Below are 18,087 nucleotides of genomic sequence, written 5' to 3'. Positions count from 1 at the left end.
AATTCTAGTTCTCTAGCTATTTCTACATCTGTAGCAAATTCCTTCGCTAAAGTCTTTTTTTTTTTTTTGAGACCGAGTCTCATTTTGTTGCCTCAGTAGAGTGCTATAGCATCATAGGTCACAGCAACCTCAAACTCTTGGGTTCAAGCAATTCTCTTGCCTTAGCCTCCCAAGTAGCTGGGACCACAGGCATCTGCCACAATGCCTGGCTAGTTTTAGAGACAGGGCTCTGGCTAAGGCTGGTCTCAAACTTCTGAACTCAAGTGATCCATCAGCCTCAGCCTCCCAGTGCACCCCAACTGCCCCTAGAGTCTTTTTTATTTTATTTTTTACTCAACTTTGGTGTGCCTCTGCTGAAGTCTTAAGCCCCTCAAAGTCACCCATGTGGGTTGGAATTAACTTTTTCCAAGCTTCTGTTAATACTGATGTTATGACCTTCTCCTGTGAATCACAAAGGTTTTGAATGACATCTAGAATTACAAATCCTTTCTAAAATGTTTTCAATTTACTTTGCCCAGATCCATCAGAGGGTTGATGGCACGGTTGATGGCAACTATAGCCTTATGAAATGTATTTCTTAAATACTAATACTTGAATGTTGAAATTACTCCTTGATCCTGGGCTACCGAGTGAATGTGTTAACAGGCATGAAAACAACATTCGTCTTCTTGTACCTGTTGGGTGATCAAGTGCATTGTCAGTGAGCAGTAAGACTTTGAAAGAAATCTTTTTTTCTGAGTAGTAGGTCTCAACAGTGACTTAAAAAACTCAGTAAAGCATGTTGTTGACAGATGTGCTGCTGTCTAGGCTTTGTTGTTTCATGTACAGAGCATAGACAGAATAGATTTAACATGATGCTTAAGGGCCCTGGGATTTTCTTTTTTTTTTTGAGACAGAGTCTCACCCAGCTGCCCTGGGGTTGAGTGCCATGGCATCACAGCTCACAGCAACCTCAAACTCATGGGCTCAAGTGATTCTCTTGCCTCAGCCTCCCAAGTAGCAGGGACTACAGGTGCCCACCACAACGCTTGGCTATTTTTTTTTTTTTTCAGAGACGGGGTTTCACACTTGTTCGAGACAGCTGGTCTCAAACTCCTGAGCTCAAGCAATCCGCCCACCTCGGCCTCCCAGAGTGTTGGGATTACAGGCATTAGCCAACGTACCCTGCCCAGATTTATTTTATTTTTGTTTTTTTGGAGACAGAGTCTCACTCTGTTGCCCTTGATAGAGTGCTGTGACATCATAGCTCATAGCAACCTCCAAATCTTGGGCTCAAGCGATTCTCTTGCCTCAGCCTTCCTAGTAGCTGAGACTACAGGTGCCCACCACAACGCTGGACTATTTTTCATGATGAGGTCTCGCTCTGGCTCAGGCTGGTCTTGAACCTGTGAGCTCAGGTGATCCACCTGCCTCAGCCTCCCAGAGTGCTACAGAGGATTACCAGCATGAGCCACCCCACCTGCCTAGGATTTTCGGAATAGCAAATGAGCATTGGCTTCAACTTAAAGTCACCAGCTGCATTATCCCCTAACAAAAGTGTTGGTCTGTCCTTCAAAGCTTTGGATCCAGGCACTGATTTATTCTCTCTAGCTATAGAAGTCCTACAAGGCATCTTCTTCTAATCTGCATGTAAGGCTATTTTGTATACAATGAACATCTGTTGTTTAGCGTGGCCACCATCAATTATCTTAGCTAGAACTTTTAGGTAACTTGCTGTAGCTTCTATACCCTACACTGCTGCTTCCCCTTGTACTCTTACGTTATGGAGATGGCTTCTTACCTTAACCCTCATGATCCAGCCTCTGCCACCTTAAAACTCACCTCCTGCAGCTTCCTCACCTCTGTCAGCTTTCACAGAATTGAAGCCTTAGGGCCTTCCTTTGGATTAGGCTTTGGCTTAGGGCATGTAGAAGCTAGTTTCATCCTCTACCCAGACCACTCCAACTTTCTCCGTATCAGGAACAAGGCTATTTCACTTACTTATCATTCAGGTGTTCATTGGAGTAGCAGTTTTCATTTCTTTCAAGATCCTTTCTTTTGCTCTCATAACTTGGCTAATAGTTTGGTGCAAGAGGCCTAGATTTCAGCCAAATTCTTATTAAGAATTTGGTGAGAATTTCTCCTGCAATTGCATGCACATATACATGAACCAATTTTAAAAAGCACAGATCATATCGATCACACTCTCCCTGCTATTCTCAAAAAATTACTTCTGGTTAATAATATCTTCACGGGGCTTGGCGCTCGTAGCTCAGCGGCTAGCTGATACAACATACAACAGAGCTGGCGGGTTCAAATCTAGCCCAGGCCTGTCAAACAACAACAAGTACAACCAAAAAATAGCCAGGCGTTTTGGTGGGTGCCTGGAGTCCCAGCTACTTGGGAGGCTGAGGCAAGAGAATCACTTAAGCCCAAGAGTTTGAGGCTGCTGTGAGCTGTGATGCCACAGCACTCTACCAAGGGCACCATAGTGAGATGCTGTCTCAAAATCATCATCATAATAATATCTTCATGGTTATTTTCCATGTTATCTCAAATAGATTTGCCTCTTTGCAGCTTAGTATGCCATCGTACCATCATACCATAATTATGCAACCATTCCCTTGTTAACATGTAGATTATTTCCACTATTGCAAACAATGCCTCAGTGACCACCCTTGTCAATAACATCTATACATTTTAACGTCTTCCTTCTGCAGACAATAAGACCAGTTTTGTTCCTATTCCACCATTCTAATGATAAAAATTGTAGGCTAACTATCAGAGGAACACAGCTGGAAAGGCTATTTGAGGTGATGATTTTGGTTAGGGGGTGCTTGGTATGTCTCAATTATATGCACTTCATAAATATTTATTGAATGAATGAATGAATAAGTCAATGAATCCACATCTACTGTGGCTACTTCCTGGACCTGCCCTGCCCTCATGTAAAACAAGATTTCTCAACGTCAGCACTGTTGACTTTTAGTGCCAGATAATTCTTTGCTGTGGGGGGCTGTCCGTGCCTTGTTTAGCAGCATCCCTGCTCTCTCCTCACTAGTTGCCACTAGCACAACCCTCCTTGCAATAATTAAAAATGTCTCTAGAAATTTTCAAAAGTCCTCTGGGGGAAAAGTTCCACCCTGCATTAAGAACAATGGATTTATACTAAGGATTGCATTTGTATAAGGCAAAGGTCCTTTCTAAAAAATACTAACTCTGAAAAGATGAATCCTGCTTCACCCTGATCCTCTCATGTCCTTGCTTCCTGGGTTTTCACAGTCCTTTCATAGGGATTCTTGGCTACCTTAATTTTGATTTAGCTTCTTATTCTCTGGAGCCGCCTTCCCTGATGCCCCCCCAGTGACTTAGTTCAATCCCCATTATCCATTGTCAATCTCATTATCCATTCTCCAATTACCTGGCACCCCTCCTTGGTAGTCCTTATCAAAGTTGAATTCTTTCATTTATCTGAATATATGTTAAATTAATGTTTCCCTCACTCAACTCCCGAGAGGTAGCCACGATGAAGAATTTGGCATGTTAACACGTCAGTTTTGCCACTGTTTTTATATCTAGTGCCCCCAAACAAGGCCTGATATAGTAGGTACTCAGTAGGTGTTCGATGGGTGGGTAGATGACAACCGGCCTTTGGTCAGCAGTGGCCTGCCCAGGAACAGCAGTCTTCACAGATATTTTGCTCTGCGCCTTCTAAAACAATTTTTAAAGATAATGTTACCTGTACCCACATTATAAAATTGATACATTAATTTTCATCATGGAATTATTATGTTTTCAAGATTATAACTTCTAGCTTATCATAGATATTGGAATTTATTTGTTTATTTATTTTTGAGACAGAGTCTCAAGCTGTCACCCTGGGTAGAGCGTCTTGTCATCATAGCTCATAGCAACGTCAAACTCTTGGGCTCAAGAGATCCTCCTGCCTCAGTTTTTCTATTTTTAGTAGAGACAGGGTCTCACTTTTGCTCAGACTGGTCTTGAACTCATGAGCTGAAGCTATCCACCCGACTCTGCATCCCAGAGATATTGGAATTTAAAGATTAAACTGTGACTTTAAGTGTACCTGTTAGTCTGTTTTTATTATTTCTAATATTCCTTTTGCTTTGTTTCCCATAGTCTATCCTTCAAAATCAAGGAATGGAAGAGACAAAGTTGTTAAATTTTTAAAAAAGCTATGCTTTAGGGAAACATCCAGTTTGGGGACCTGGAGATTTTTACACTTGTGGCAAAGGCACCTTGGTGAGATTTGTGAAGAGTGACAGGTACGCTTTTCTTTTATATAGTAGAGAAACAGAGATGCATATTCAAGCTATCCCCAGTTTTAGGGAAAAGTACCTAAAGAAAGAGAACTTGACCTTGGCTGTCACTGTCTGCACAAGCTGGTTTGTGCTCAGTATTCCGTGCACACACCTTGTAAGCAATGGCACCATGAGCCTATCTTCCAGGTCCAGAGTATGAGTTGAATAGATTACAGCAATTACCCTTGCTGCTGGATTCTGAGTTGCAATTGGTTATCTAGCTTACAAAAGATTTTATATCAATGATCATCGCAATAAGGCGATGGTCAACCTTCACATGGAGAAAAAGAACCCCTGTAGTACATGCTTTTGACGTGGAGGATTTGGGAGATAAAGCAGGGTACTGCCATTGTTGGAGACCTAAAAAGTTCCCATTCTGTGATGGGGCTCACACAAAACTTAGTGAAGATACTGGAGACAACGTGGGACCTCCAATCATCAATAAAAAAGAAACTTAAATGGACAATTTTGATGCTGCAAATCAACTTGTCATGGTGTTACCTGATTGTTTAATTTGAATGACTACCGCTTCCGTCTAACTCACCTCTCCTGGGTTCTAGATGTGGTATATTGCAAACAGTTGCAAACCGCAGCTTTCATGTTCATGGCATTTGCCTTACTTGAAACATTGTGGTGCACATTTGTTTAAACAAAACAAAAAAAAAGAAAGAAAAGAAAAAGTGAAATCAACTTCATGGCCTGTGGGTTATTTTGGTCTTGTAAGGATCCGTTTCTTAAAACACTGGCATTAGAATATAACTGTATCTTGAAGTCATTGTATTAAAGTATTCTCATAATCGTGTATTTGCAGAGTGTACTTATAAGTTAAATTATCACTTTTTAATATTCATTAACCTAGAGAGTGAGATGGGATAAAAATCCTGTCACTCTCACTCCACTTTGTTACTTTCCTTTTTGCTTCACCCTTAAATTCTTGCTAAATCAGCAAGACACAATCAATAGCGGGAGGGGGTGGGAGATGTCTTAACAATAATTTAGGGAAGTTACTAAGGTTTAACAATAGTTTAGGAGTAGGTAAAATAGATAACAAAACGATTAATAAATGATAAACAGTAAAAAGCATTAGCCATGAAGTATAGTATAAGTGTGTAAGAAATCATAATAAACTGTTTACTGTTTAATGAAACGTTAAAGGAGACAGAAAGAAAAAAGTGGGGGGGGGCAGAAGTAGTGGTGCTGACAAGTCTGAGCTGCAGAAACTAGTCTGCACTTCCCCAATTTGCCCTTCGCGACCCCCCCCATACTAGGGCCCAACCAGACATGGTGGCTGGAAAGATATTGTTAGAAGGAATGACTAAAACCAATGTGACTGGACGTCTGTGATTATTTCTATTGTATACACAGTAAGGATTTAAACAATACTTGCCTCTGCAATTTTCTAATTGCGCAAACTCACCCAAGATTACATCAGCCCATTTTATATAAGCTGAACTCCACTGGTGGTCTGGGCTGCTCTCCATATTGAGGGAACAACCAGCTGTTCAGTCTTTTCTTTAATAAAGACTTCCTAATTGGCATTGTATTAATTGACTTTGGGTCTTGATATCTCTCATCCGTCCTATAACAAAAGTAAATGGGATATGATTAAGCTACATGAATTCCTTAATACAATCTAGTAAAAAAACCTGTTATGACCTTGATTTTCTTCTTGATATTTGTAACAGCACTTAGAAAATATGGTTTCTCTGTTTTCACAATTTTCAATCAAAATGAACTATGAATGTTATTCTGCTTAATTAGAAGTAATTATAAGCCAGGTCAACAGTAAAGGGGTAGTAACTTCTTTGTATTCATCTTCGTGGATATTTAATTGATGCATTAAAGGAACCGATGTGGAAAGTTAAAAAATAAAAGAAAGGGAGAACCTGGAAACTGATTCCCTAAAAATAATCTTGGGTGTGCTCCTTGGAAAGGTGTGAAGACACTCATCCTCGGGCGATGCAGCCTAGTCACCTGCAGAGGGCAGTGTTGGACAAGCTGTTGTGCCCACTCGCTCTCCCTCAGGGCAGCAGAACCCGCAGCCCTGCTGGGATGCTGGAGCCCCGCCCAGGCAGGGCCCAGCCCAGTCTTCTCTGGTTAGAGTGTTTGCACAGTGAATTGTCCGTAGGAAAATGGCTCCAACGAGAATGGAGGCCAGAGAGTCTTCATCTTATACCTAGAAGAATCAGGGCCTGGGGCAGTAAATAGAGAAAAACCTTATTCTCTCTTCCTTTCAAAAACTGAATTTAGGAAATAAATCAAGGATTGAAGTCATGGGTCTGAATCAAGAATAAGGTTTTGTTTTTCCTTGCATGAAAGAAAAACAACAGTGCAATCTGAACAATTTATATCTTCAGGGCAAAGCGGCAAGAGGTCTAACTCTGGAGTCAGTCGGGAACGTGCATCTTACCTAACCTTTCTGAAGGTTAGGTTATGAACCCTTCCAGACATCAGCTCCTCAGCCAAATAGCAGCAAGATTAGACTCCTGGTAAGGCTGTTGTGAAATCAAATGAGACCATGCAGCAAAAAGTGTTCAGCATATGAATGGCATTTACTAAGAGCTCAGTAAATAACAGTGATGATGATGATGATGATGAGATTGCATTGGCATTTTGCCAAGCATGACTATTTCAAAACTTTCCATTTATGTGTGAGAAGGAAGAATCACAGGTAAAAGAAAAAGAAAAATTAAGGGATTTCAATGTCATAAGTTTTACAAGCCTAAAAGTCAAAAGTAGAAACAGACAGGGAAGAAGGCAGGATTGATGAGTTTTATTTTGTGGCACCTACATATGCCTTCCAGGGTGGGGACTGATTAGCAGTCTCTGAATGACAACTAGGTGTGCCATGACTGTGTGGCACGACCACCTCCAGCCTCAGAAGTACCTGCCTTAAAAAAGACAAAAAAATAAAAAAATTTCAAATTGTATATAAAACCAGCACATTGTATCCCATGATTGCATTAATGTACACAGCTATGATTTAACAACAAAAAAAGACATAAAAGTAATGACTTTTTTCATGACATTATTCTCTGTGAAACCTTAAAGTGTGGTGAAAAAAATAGTTGGACAACTTGCGTGGGTGGACTAAAAGTAAGGCTGGGAGCAAGACCCACTCCTACCTTTCTGCCTCCCCTGGGAAGGTGACAGAGAGAGGCGTGGAGACGACTGGGATGAGATGGTTGTCCTTTTACCTGGCAGCGGTCCAGACCTCAAATAGCTTTTGTGTTCAGTCCAAAAATAAGATCACATGAGAGGGGGAGAAATAAATACACAAGTGCTTGTCCTCGGGCTTTCTGTGGGCGCACCAGGGTCAGCTGCACTTGCAGGGGCCCAAGAGGGTGGCCTCCCTCCCCAGGCTCCCCAAGGCTGTCAGGCTGAGCGTGGAGAGGGGTTTCCTTCACCTCAGCTCTTGGGGCTCCTCTGAGCACCATCCACACGAGGAAGGGAGCAGGAGAAAGAGGACAAGTGGATCCAGCAGCCTCCCTTCCAGGGGAATAAGGGCATCGCCTCCTTTCCTTAGAGGACACTCCCTTCTAGTGGTGAATGGGAACTCCCTTCCTCTTGCAGCAGCCTGCCTGCAGCAGTCCTGGTTACACGGTGTGGACGCTGCAAAGCTGTCACTGCCCGGAAAGGAAGACCCAGAGCCAAGGCGAAAAGGTGAGTGCATCTGTTTGTGCGAGGGGCTCCATCTACACTCTCCGCTTGCCTTCGTGCTTGTGCGGAGCATGGACATTCTCCTCCACCCCCACCCCCCACCCTGCCTCCTTTCCCCACTCTCTGATCTGGGTCTGTGGCAGGCTTGAGTCTATTCATCACTGCTGGAGTAAAACATTCCTGAACTCCCTTCTCTCATTCAAAGGCTGGTTTGCCCCCAGAAAGAACTGGGTAGGTCTGATTCTTAGTGGGGAAGCAGGAAGTGATGCCTACCAAGTAAATTATCTTTGCTGAGATCCAAAGAGACATTTATTACCAGGAAATCATTAGGCAAATCCCATTATGGTAGAGTTAATGCTTTGTTTTAAAAAGCACTGCATGAAATAGAAAATAAAAGGATGCCAGCTGAGTCTTTGTTATTGTTAATGAAAAAAAAAAAAAAACAGGATATGCAGAGCCTCCTTTCCCCCAACACCTCCCTTCCCCATCACTCCCTGGCTCCTTGGAGCTCCACAAAATATCTGCTGTGGTGAGAACAAGAGGAATAAAATCAGGAGGTTGGGGGAGAATTGCTCTGTATGCCAGGAGGAAAAGCAAATTTTGTAGGGCCTTGTTCTCCCTCTAATGTCTCTGTTACAGATATAGGTACAGGGTATCACACGTACCTGTGTCTATTTAGGGACACAAACAGATACCATTGTCACTTGCATACACCTTCTGTTATCCTGGATACAGACTGTGGCAGGCAATGGACTATAGATATCCATGCTAATGAGAATGCAACAAAATTCTTACCGGAACAAGGTAGTTACTTCAATAAGTCAGGATTCTTTAGTGACCATAGACTAAAACCCAGTTTGAAGAGAAGAAAAAAAGAGGAAGATTTTTGTTCATGTAACCTAAAAAAGCCAAGGTTTTCGTATGGCAGGATCCGGGTACCCAGATGATGGCATCCCGAATCTCTGTCCCTTTCTCAGCATTGCATCCTGTGTCATTTTGTTCCCTGGAAAAGTTGCCTGCTGCGGTACCGAGATACTGCCATCAGCTCCTGCTGACATTGCACGGGCACAGCCACCCTACAAGAACAGGTGTTCGCCTTTCCCAGTAGCTCTGGCTGGAGTCTCTGGGTCACATCTCATAACCAGTGTGGGTACTGTGCCCATCCCTGTGTGGGGGTGGAGTCATTCCCAACCCCAAACCTAGCTGACTGAAAGCATTGAAGGCGTGCTTCCCCAGGGACAGTCAAGGTGCTCATCCCAGGAGAACAGGGGCTGCACACACCATGGCCAAGGTCAACGGTGGTGGCCCCCTCTGTCGCTCTCTTTGCAATGGTCTAGATTCAGAGTCAAAGCTCCTCCAATATAACTTCTTCTCCTCCATTCTCCCTCTTACGTGCCACAAAAATTTATTAGTGACAGAACGTCTCAGAGGAAAGATAATAATTAGTGGAATGGGTAACTAAAAGATCCCGTGGCATATCCTTCCCCTAGAGTCCTGATAGTAGGAAAGACATGTCTGTGGCTCAGCCCCGGACCACCCACCACGTCCACACCTGCCTGGGCCCCAGATTGTCCCCTACGGTCACATGGTCTCCCTGCCCTGACCCCCGTGCTCCATGCTGCAGCCCTCTCCCCCTGCAAGGGCCCGCTGTGGGGCTGCCTCCCCCCTACCCCCAGGCCTTCTCCGGCCCTGCCAGACTCTGCTGCCGTCTCCCTGTCTGACCCTGGATGGCATTAACTGTCAGGATTGAAGTTTATTGTTTACACTTTCCCTAAGGACTTCGTGTATCTTACTTTCTCTCACGGCTTGAATTTTACATTTCTGGGGGAGAATTAAATTTTGCCCCCAGCCCTCTCTGTGGCATCAAACACATGGTAGGTGTCAGATTGAGTCCAGTTAATTGACCAAAGAAAATCAGCCTCCTTTAAATAGCTTAAGGAGAATGGATACATTTCTCAGGGTCCTTAATTCTGATTTTTAAAAAAATGTAGGCTGGAGGTGGTGGCTTGTCACTATAATCCTAGCACTCTAGGAGGCCGAGGCAGGAGGATCCCTTGAGCTCAGGAGTTCAGGACCAGCCTGAGCAGAGTTAGACCCTATCTCTACTAAAAATAGAAAAATTAGCCAGGTCTTATGGTGGGTGCTTATAGTCCCAGCTGCTCAGGAGGCTGAGGCAGAAAGACTGCTTGAGCCCAGGAGTTTGAGGTTGCAGCGAGCTATGTACCTCTGCACTCTAACAAGGGCAAGAGAGAAGATTCTGCCTCAAAAAAATAAATGAACAAATAATAAAAATAATATAGTAAATTGGCTCAGTGCCCATAGCTCAGTGAGTAGGGCGCTGGCCACATACACCAAGGCTGGTGGTTGGAGCCCAGCCTGGGCCTGCTAAACAACAATGACAACTGCAACCAGGCATTGTGGCAGGTGCCTGTAGTCCCAGCTACTTGGGAGGCTGAGGCAAGAGAATCACTTAAGCCCAAGAGTTTCAGGTTGGTGTGAGCTGTGATGTCACAGCACTCTACCAAGAGTGACATAGTGAGACTCTGTCTCTCTCTCTATATATATAGTAACTATAGCAAACAGTGAGCTTGGAATGTCTGCTGAAACTCCTACAAGTGTCACCTCAAGGCTCACAATGATCTTAGGAGGCAAGAACTGCTGTAATCCCACTTAATGGAGGGGGAAACTGAGGTTCAAAGAATTCAGTCACTTCCCTTAGATCATACAGCTCGTAAGTGGTGATTATAACCCAGGATACCCACCATCTCATTTCCTATTCTATTCATTATTTACATGTCTGTTAGTGGAATTTCCTGTAAAGAGCAAGGGGCAGGTGACTGGTGTCAGACAGCATAAGAAAGTACAGGCATTTTAGACGCCCTCTTCTGCCACCTCGGCTCCCAGTACTTCTATGGGGGGTGAGGGTGGGGGGTGGGAGGGGAGATCCTTATCAGATTCTACCCAGGGGGGAGGGAGCCAACGAGAAGATTGGGATTTCACAAAAGGAGGAGGCTCTTGGGTCTACAGAGAGTGGGGTGCAGTGCTTTTTAATTAAATGAGGTAGGATGGTCTTTGGGGAAACATTAGCTGGTGGGTGAGCTTTAGAACTGAAGCCTGCTGCTCTGGCTACAATTCACTATCCACAGCCCAGCTCTTCCTCCTGCCACTGGCTGGGGGACTTCTCTCAGAGGGTGGCTGGAAAAATTTGGAAGGCAAGCAAATTCCAATCTCAAAGGAAACCAAATTTAGAGAAAATTATGATAATTTTTTTTTTTATTTGAGACAATGTCTCACTCTTTTGCCCAGGCTAGAGGGCCATGGCATCATAGCTCATAGCAACCTCAGATTCCTGGGCTCAAGCGATCCTCCTGTCTCAGTCTCCCAAGTAGCTGGGACTACTGGTGCCCACCACAATGCCTGGCTAGTTTTTTTTTTTTATTTTTAGTAGAGATAATGTCTCATGCTTCTCACGCTGGTCTCAAACTCCTGAGCTCAAAGGATCCTCCTGCCTCTGGCTCCCAGAGTGCCAGGATCACAGATATGAACCCCTGCACCTGGCCAGATGATTATTTTTTTTAATCCTGTGTCCCCACATCAAGCCACTGGCCTCTTGGACATCCATGTGTTGCAAAACCTTGGTCCAGGTGTGTCTTTTTTCTTTGATTCACAATAGCCCATCCACATGGGTTAGTATCTTCAAAAAACTAGATCCTCTCAATTTATGTCATTTCATTTATCTTCTCAAGATCCTATGAGAAGATCAAAGAGCTGGTGTTCTCACCTTCCTGCTACTGATAGCACAACTGAAGGGCAGTGAGAATGGGTAGTACCCCAGGATCACACGGAAGGTCCTGGACAGGATGTCAGAGCTCTGAGGGCTTCAGGGGCCAAGCCACTTGAAGCCACTTCTTCAAGAGGTTATGATGGGGGGGGTGGTGGTGGGGATATACAGGGTGGACATAAATTTCAAATGCGATTTAAAATAGTTTAACATAGTAAATTGCACATGAACTTTATGGCTAGCTTGTGTATATATGAACACACACACACACACATATATAAATTCTTGCAGTAGATCTTTAAGAGGAAAAAGACACTGCTAGACCCAAGAGGAATAAAAACACATGTTCACTCAAAAACTTGTATGTGAACATTCATAGCAGCACTATTCATAATAGTTAAAGAGAAGAAACAATCCAAGTGTCAGTTGATGAATAAATAAAAAAAATGTGGTGTCTTCTTACAACAAAATATCATTCAGCAACGAAAGGAAAGGAAGTTTGACGCTGCTGCAACATGGATGAACCTTGAAGACATTATGCCAAGTCTTGTCTGCTTCCATTTCTCTGAAATAGGCAAAACAGAAGGTAGATTAGTGGTTGATGAGGCTTGGCAGGGGTGGAGAATGGGGAGTGATTGCTAATGGGTATATGGGGTTTCTTTTGGGGGTGACAAAAATATTCTAAAATTATAGTGGAGATAGCCACACAACTTGGTGAATATACCAAAACCACTTAATTGTACACTTTAAGTGGGTGAACTCTATAGTATGTGAATTATATCTCAATAAAGTTGTTTAAAAACTCAAACCACTGCTAGTGAAATAATTAACCCAGGGACAGGGCTTTACTGAAGGATGTGGTCTCACCCTGTCTGCTCTGATGAGATTATGTCTTGTCCCATAGAGCTTGGCTCTAAGACACACAATTCCAGTGGAAAGAAGATAGATGGAAAAGATAGGATTCATAGATTTCTCCCCAGAGTCGAAAGCAGGAAGATCTTTTTTCATCTTTCTTGTACAGATCATTTTATGTTTTATGGAATCAATTTCATTGTTTTATTTTCTCTTCTGGGTTTCAAATCATCCTTCAAAAAGTGTTTCCTGGGCGGTGCCTGTGGTTCAGTGGGTAGGGCGCCGGCCCCATATACCGAGGATGGTAAGTTCAAACCCAGACCTGGACAACTTGCAACAAAAAATAGCCAGGCATTGTGGCAGGTGCTTGTGGTCCCAGCTACTTGGGAGGCGGAGACAAGAGAATCACCTAAGCCCAAGAGCTGGAAGTTGCTGTGAGCTGTGACACCATGGCACGCTACCGAGGGCGACAAAGTGAGACTCTGTCTCAAAAAAAAAAAAAAAAAAGTGTTTCCTATTCTAAGATTATAAATCTTATTAGCTAATGTTTCCCTTTAAGGTTTGTCTTCTTATTTTTAAACCTCCAATTCATTGGGAACTTAAATAATAAACTGGGGATCAAGATTAGGATTTTTGTTTGTTTCTTTTTTGTGTGTGTAAAGCACTTTATCACCCTCAGTAGAGTGCCGTGGTGTCACACAGCTCACAGCAACCTCCAACTCCTGGACTTAAGCGATTTTCTTGCCTCCACATCAGGAGTAGCTGGGACTACAGGCGCCTGCCACAACACCCAGCTATTTTTTTGTTACAGTTTGGCCGGGGCTGGGTTTGAACCCACCACCCTCGGTATATGGGGCTGGTGCCCTACTCACTGAGCCACAGGCACCACCCTTTGTTTGTTTCTTTTACCAAATAGCTAGCAATTATTAAACCGGGAGTTCTTAACCCTGGGTTAAAATGGGCTTGGAGCATCTTGTAACTTCCTGATACTAAAAGTAAAAAAGTGTGTGAGTATATGTGTGTACCCACATTTCATTTTCTGGGGAATAGGGTACTAGATCTTGTCAGATTTTTAAGAGGTTTTGTGACTCAGAAAAAACATGAGGCTTTCTCTATGTCATAACCTGCCTGGGGTCCAGGAAGACTAGTTGTGTACATTCCTGTGCTCTGAGGCTGACTCAGAACCAACAGGGCAATGGTGAGACCCTTTCAGAGGAGGCCCTGGTGCTTGCTCCCTGGGGGTAGCCCTCGGTCACATGTCAAGTGAGAGTTGCCCTGTCTTTGGGGTTGATGAGCTGCTGAGGCAGAAAATGAGGAGTCTCTCCCACTGGTTCCCCTTGGGCCTATAAAGCTTTAGGTTTTTGATCATCAACTGACAAATCAATAGAGTAACTCATTTTAGCTGACAAATTTGGGGCCTACCTCTCATAATGATTTCGAGGAGGCTCACAGTCTACAGTCCGATATATATAAATAAATGATAAATTGAAACAAAACTGCCGTTACAAAGAAGGCAGAATATGCTACGTGCAGACTCACGCTCACATGATAAACACAGTACCCAGGGTGTTCCAGGCAGTGTCTGGCCTGAGGGTGTACGCAGTACCTGGACCAGCAGCTGCCCTGAGGGTGTATGCAGTACCTGGAGCAGCAGCTGCAGCCTCAGCTGGAAACTTACATTCTAAGTTAGTAGGCCCTCCCCAAACCTACTGAATTAGAAACTCTGAGGGTGGGGCCCAGCAATCTGTATTTTAACAAACTCTCCGGGTGGCTCTGATGCACCCTCAAGTTTGAGAAGCACTGGTCTGGGGACTGAGTGTATCACCGGGAAAAGACATCCAAGATCCTGCTGTCCTCAAGGAGGCGCCATATACACTGGGACATACATGTGATAGGGGAAGACAACACACCAATAAGTAAACGATTTATGAACATGATAATGTTAGACAGTAGTAGGTTCTCTGAGGGATGTAAAGGACAGTGATGGGAGACTGATTTAGAAGAGGTGGTGAGTGGGGAGGTGGTTGGAGCTGAAATAATAATGACAGAAAGGCGCCAGCCATGCAGAATCTAGGGGCAGAAAATAAATGCACAGGTTCTGGACAGAGAGTAGAGCAAGTGCAAAGGCCCTGAGGTTGGACCAAGCTTGGCTCATAGGAGGAACAGGTGAGTAGAGCACAGTGAGTAAGGAGTGTGTAGGGTCTGGACTGGGAGAGGCAGGTGGTGGTAGGGGGCTTAGCTTTGGCTCTTGGTGCAAGGGAAAGGCACTGGACAGTCTTCAGTAAATAGGAACATGATCTGATGGGCCTTTTAGCAAAATCCTTCCAAAATGAATTGTAGAAGATAAGGGTAGAAGTAGGAAGTCCAATGAGGCCTTGATAATCCAGACAAGAAATATTGGTGCTTGCATGGACTAGATCTTTGCACCAATTAATGTGCAAAGATCTCTTATTAAATGAGAAACACTGACGCAGAACATTGTGCAAAGTCATTTTTAAGCATGTGCACATTCGGAGTCCATAGACATTCGTTCCCCTGAAAGTATCCACACGTACAAAGTTAAAGGTGGTTATCTTTGGGGAAAAGAGGGTTAATGAGGATAATTTTATACCTTTTCCGTACGTGCAGTTTTATCATGTCTGTATTCTTTTTTAAGTAAAGAAAATATTTTAAAATAAAAATTTCAAAATTGGGATTGAGGAAAACATAAAATAATATAGGTAGTGGGTGATCAGTGCCAAAGGAGAGGAAACCCACCTCCCTTGGGTATGTCCCTACCTACGCATCCTCCCCTGACATTGCAGAGAGCAGTGCTGACAACCGGGAGCCAGCTCAGGCTCTTGGGCTTCCTTGGGATCAGGGTGGGACATGGGACCCAGTTCCTGTCCTGCCGCTCCAGTGATGTTTGGGGTTGGGGCTGACAGGTCTGGAGCAACTAATACAATTTCCTGTGAGCGTCTGCCACATTTCCCAATGCCCTCCGTCATCTTGGCAGCCAGTTCACTGTGAGGCCAGGATGCCCTTTATTTAACTGCCTGATTGGGCATAAACAGAAGGAAATGCTTTCCTGCAGGGAGAGAGTGGCTCGCAGCATCTGATTTCTCCTGTCAGCTGATTAGGATTTGTTGTGCCAGAACAAGGTCAAATGAAATTAGAAAGAAAATGCACTGTGTGACTGGTGTGCATGTCACACAACTCCATCATTTATGTAAACAGGATGAGTGAAGGGGAAATTTTAAAGCAAACATCGAATGTCAGTCTCAAGATTCAAGGACAAGATGCCAGGGTTTATGTTCTGCCTGGAGAGGAAGAAAATGTATTAATTGGGGGGATTTTTGAATCCTGTTGAGTCAATCATGCTGGTGCCAAAAAAAGTGATAGTTTTATGTCTGATTTTCAAAGGCACTGAGCACAGAATAAGGAAAACCACGGAAATACCACATTCTACCTTTATTGTCCTTCTAAAGCTCTTAGAAGAGGTTTAGATCCAGTTTCTGTAAGAGCAGCTGCCTAAGTGCTCTCTATTGAGTTAATTTCTTAGGATGTGGAAGGAAAAATCTCACCTCCAGCACCACCCATGACACTTTAGATGCAGATGACTCTGGGCAAGCCGGCATCTCTGTGGATAAAGCTGCCAGAACTTTGGCTGCCAAAGCTGTCACTTTCTCCCTCTCTCAGAGTACCCCTCTGCAGTGAGCAGGTTCTCATAAAAGGCTCTACCACAGCAGAAATGGCTCTCAAGTGCCGTGAAAGAATTTAAGGGAAGATAGGATTTTTGTTCCACACTCTGCATAGGATCTAGCATGTTGCGGATGTTTAATAAGCAGCTTCAACAGCTATTATTTCCACTGACTATTTCCTGGCACGGAGTTGGAAGGCTATTCTGAGCCAGACTTAGGTCCCTCCCACTCTAAATAACAGTCGGGCCAAAAAGCATTCACATGATCATGCCTTAGGACTCAAAAAAAAATCTCAATGTATATTTAAAAGATAAATACAGATACATGACCAGGAAGTTGAGATAAAGATAGAAGTTAAGGGACATTAAAATAAAATTTTAAAAAACTTTTAACGTTAGTGGTAATTATATGACAGTAAATATCCTAAAGTACTGAGGGTTCATTATTTCCCAGTATTTGGACAGTAACATTACTGAACCCCCAGTAGTAGAGAGATGAGAGCATGTCAGTAGCCAGGGATTACATTTGCCTAAGAGGAGTGAGTGTGTGTGTGTGTGTGTACCATGTTTCACAAATAAATACGATGAAGAAATAAAATAATTCTCAGTGCTATGGTATTCAAACAAACCTAGACACATCTAATTGCCATGACAATCCTAAGAGTGTGCAGGGAAGATGTGAAGAGGAAAGTCTCATTCATTTCCTTAGGAAGGAATCTGAGGCCCAAGGAGCTGAGCTGCCCAGGAATAGCCAACAACACAGTGTGAGCAGGTGAAAGGGCGCTAACCTGAACCAGGGGGAGCTGCGTTAGTCATAGCGGGGCTCTAACTAGGGGTGTGACCAGGGTGAGACTCTGTCTGTGTCTCTGTCCTCAGGTCTTTAAGGGTGTTTTCTGACTTTCAAGTCTATCATTCCACGTAGTTAAAACAAGTTACCATGCATGTCATATACAGCATAATAATTCTCCAATGTTAATAAGACTATTATCTGAAATCTTTTTATCTTTTTACCACTGAGAAGCCTTTTGGGGATCTTGCAAATACTCAAGAAAGATTATTGTGTTTTAAGGCAAATTATCAGTATCCTTTGGATGTGGGGAAGTGGCAGTCCATGAAGCGTCCAGCCAACAGGGTCTGGAGAAATCAGCTTTCTCCATCCCTTCAGCTCCCTTCTGGGAGCTGCTGCTCGTCTGGGATTGCAGTTGTGTGGGGTTGGAGCCTCTAGTTCCGTTATAGGAGATGAGCCTTCAGAAGGCACTTAAATGGCTTCTCCGGTGCTCTGTGAGGAGTGTGGAGAGCACACTTCACCTGCACACCTGCCCCCTACCCGAGCAACTGCCCAGGGAGGGAGAGAGTACATTTCCAGTTCTGACAGGTCAGCCTGTCTCTGTATGAATCACTAGGTGGGCAGACCTGAATGCGTGTGTACACACACACACATATGCACACGCACTCATGCCTCCAGCCACGTGCCTGCATAAGGAGGAGGGAGTCTTCACCAATTATCGGAAACTATTAATCATGTTTCCATTTGGTCTCTTCAAAGATACCTCTTGATCCATAACCCTTCAGTCTACCCTCACACCCCACATTCTAGCGGAAGAGTTATTTGTACAGACAGCTTCTTCCCTGCTTTATCCAAACCCCACCAGCAGCATAAAAGACAATGTCCATGGCCCATTGGAGAAATCCCTACCCCTGAAGCTGGGCTCATCTGAGGATTTACTTAGTCCAACAGAGATAGGCTTAAATGGTAGTGAGGAAATGACAGAAATATTCTCTCTGCGGCTCCTTCCCCCTCCCAACCTGGATGG

The 18,087-nt window shown here is 43.8% G+C and overlaps 1 protein-coding gene, 1 long non-coding RNA gene and 1 pseudogene across 5 annotated transcripts in view; 2 read left to right on the top strand and 1 right to left on the bottom strand.

Annotated features, from left to right (window-relative positions):
• The first annotated feature begins 4,431 nt into the window (after nucleotides 1–4,431).
• On the top strand, nucleotides 4,432–4,786 carry LOC128569270 (CDGSH iron-sulfur domain-containing protein 1-like; annotated as a pseudogene).
• A 2,718-nt stretch (nucleotides 4,787–7,504) lies between these two features.
• The window catches only part of FGF1 (fibroblast growth factor 1), a 93,381-nt gene continuing 82,798 nt past the window's right edge, over nucleotides 7,505–18,087 (top strand). For 2 of the 3 annotated variants that reach the window (XM_053566013.1, XM_053566012.1), the window contains exon 1: nucleotides 7,505–7,964. The gene's annotated coding sequence lies outside the window, so the exon portion shown is untranslated. The remainder of the gene's footprint in view (nucleotides 7,965–18,087) is intronic. The other variant, XM_053566009.1, reaches the window with a different exon arrangement.
• LOC128568399 (uncharacterized) overlaps nucleotides 11,316–18,087 on the bottom strand; it is a 48,197-nt gene continuing 41,425 nt past the window's right edge. The window contains exon 3 of one of the 2 annotated variants that reach the window (XR_008375152.1): nucleotides 11,316–12,307. This is a non-coding gene — a long non-coding RNA (uncharacterized LOC128568399). The remainder of the gene's footprint in view (nucleotides 12,308–18,087) is intronic. The other variant, XR_008375151.1, reaches the window with a different exon arrangement.

The sequence above is a fragment of the Nycticebus coucang genome, chromosome 17 (genome assembly GCF_027406575.1).
Source record: "Nycticebus coucang isolate mNycCou1 chromosome 17, mNycCou1.pri, whole genome shotgun sequence".
Taxonomy (NCBI): domain Eukaryota; kingdom Metazoa; phylum Chordata; class Mammalia; order Primates; family Lorisidae; genus Nycticebus; species Nycticebus coucang.
The sequence above is the reverse complement of the archived record's forward strand: the minus strand, read 5'-3'. Positions and strand labels throughout refer to the sequence as shown.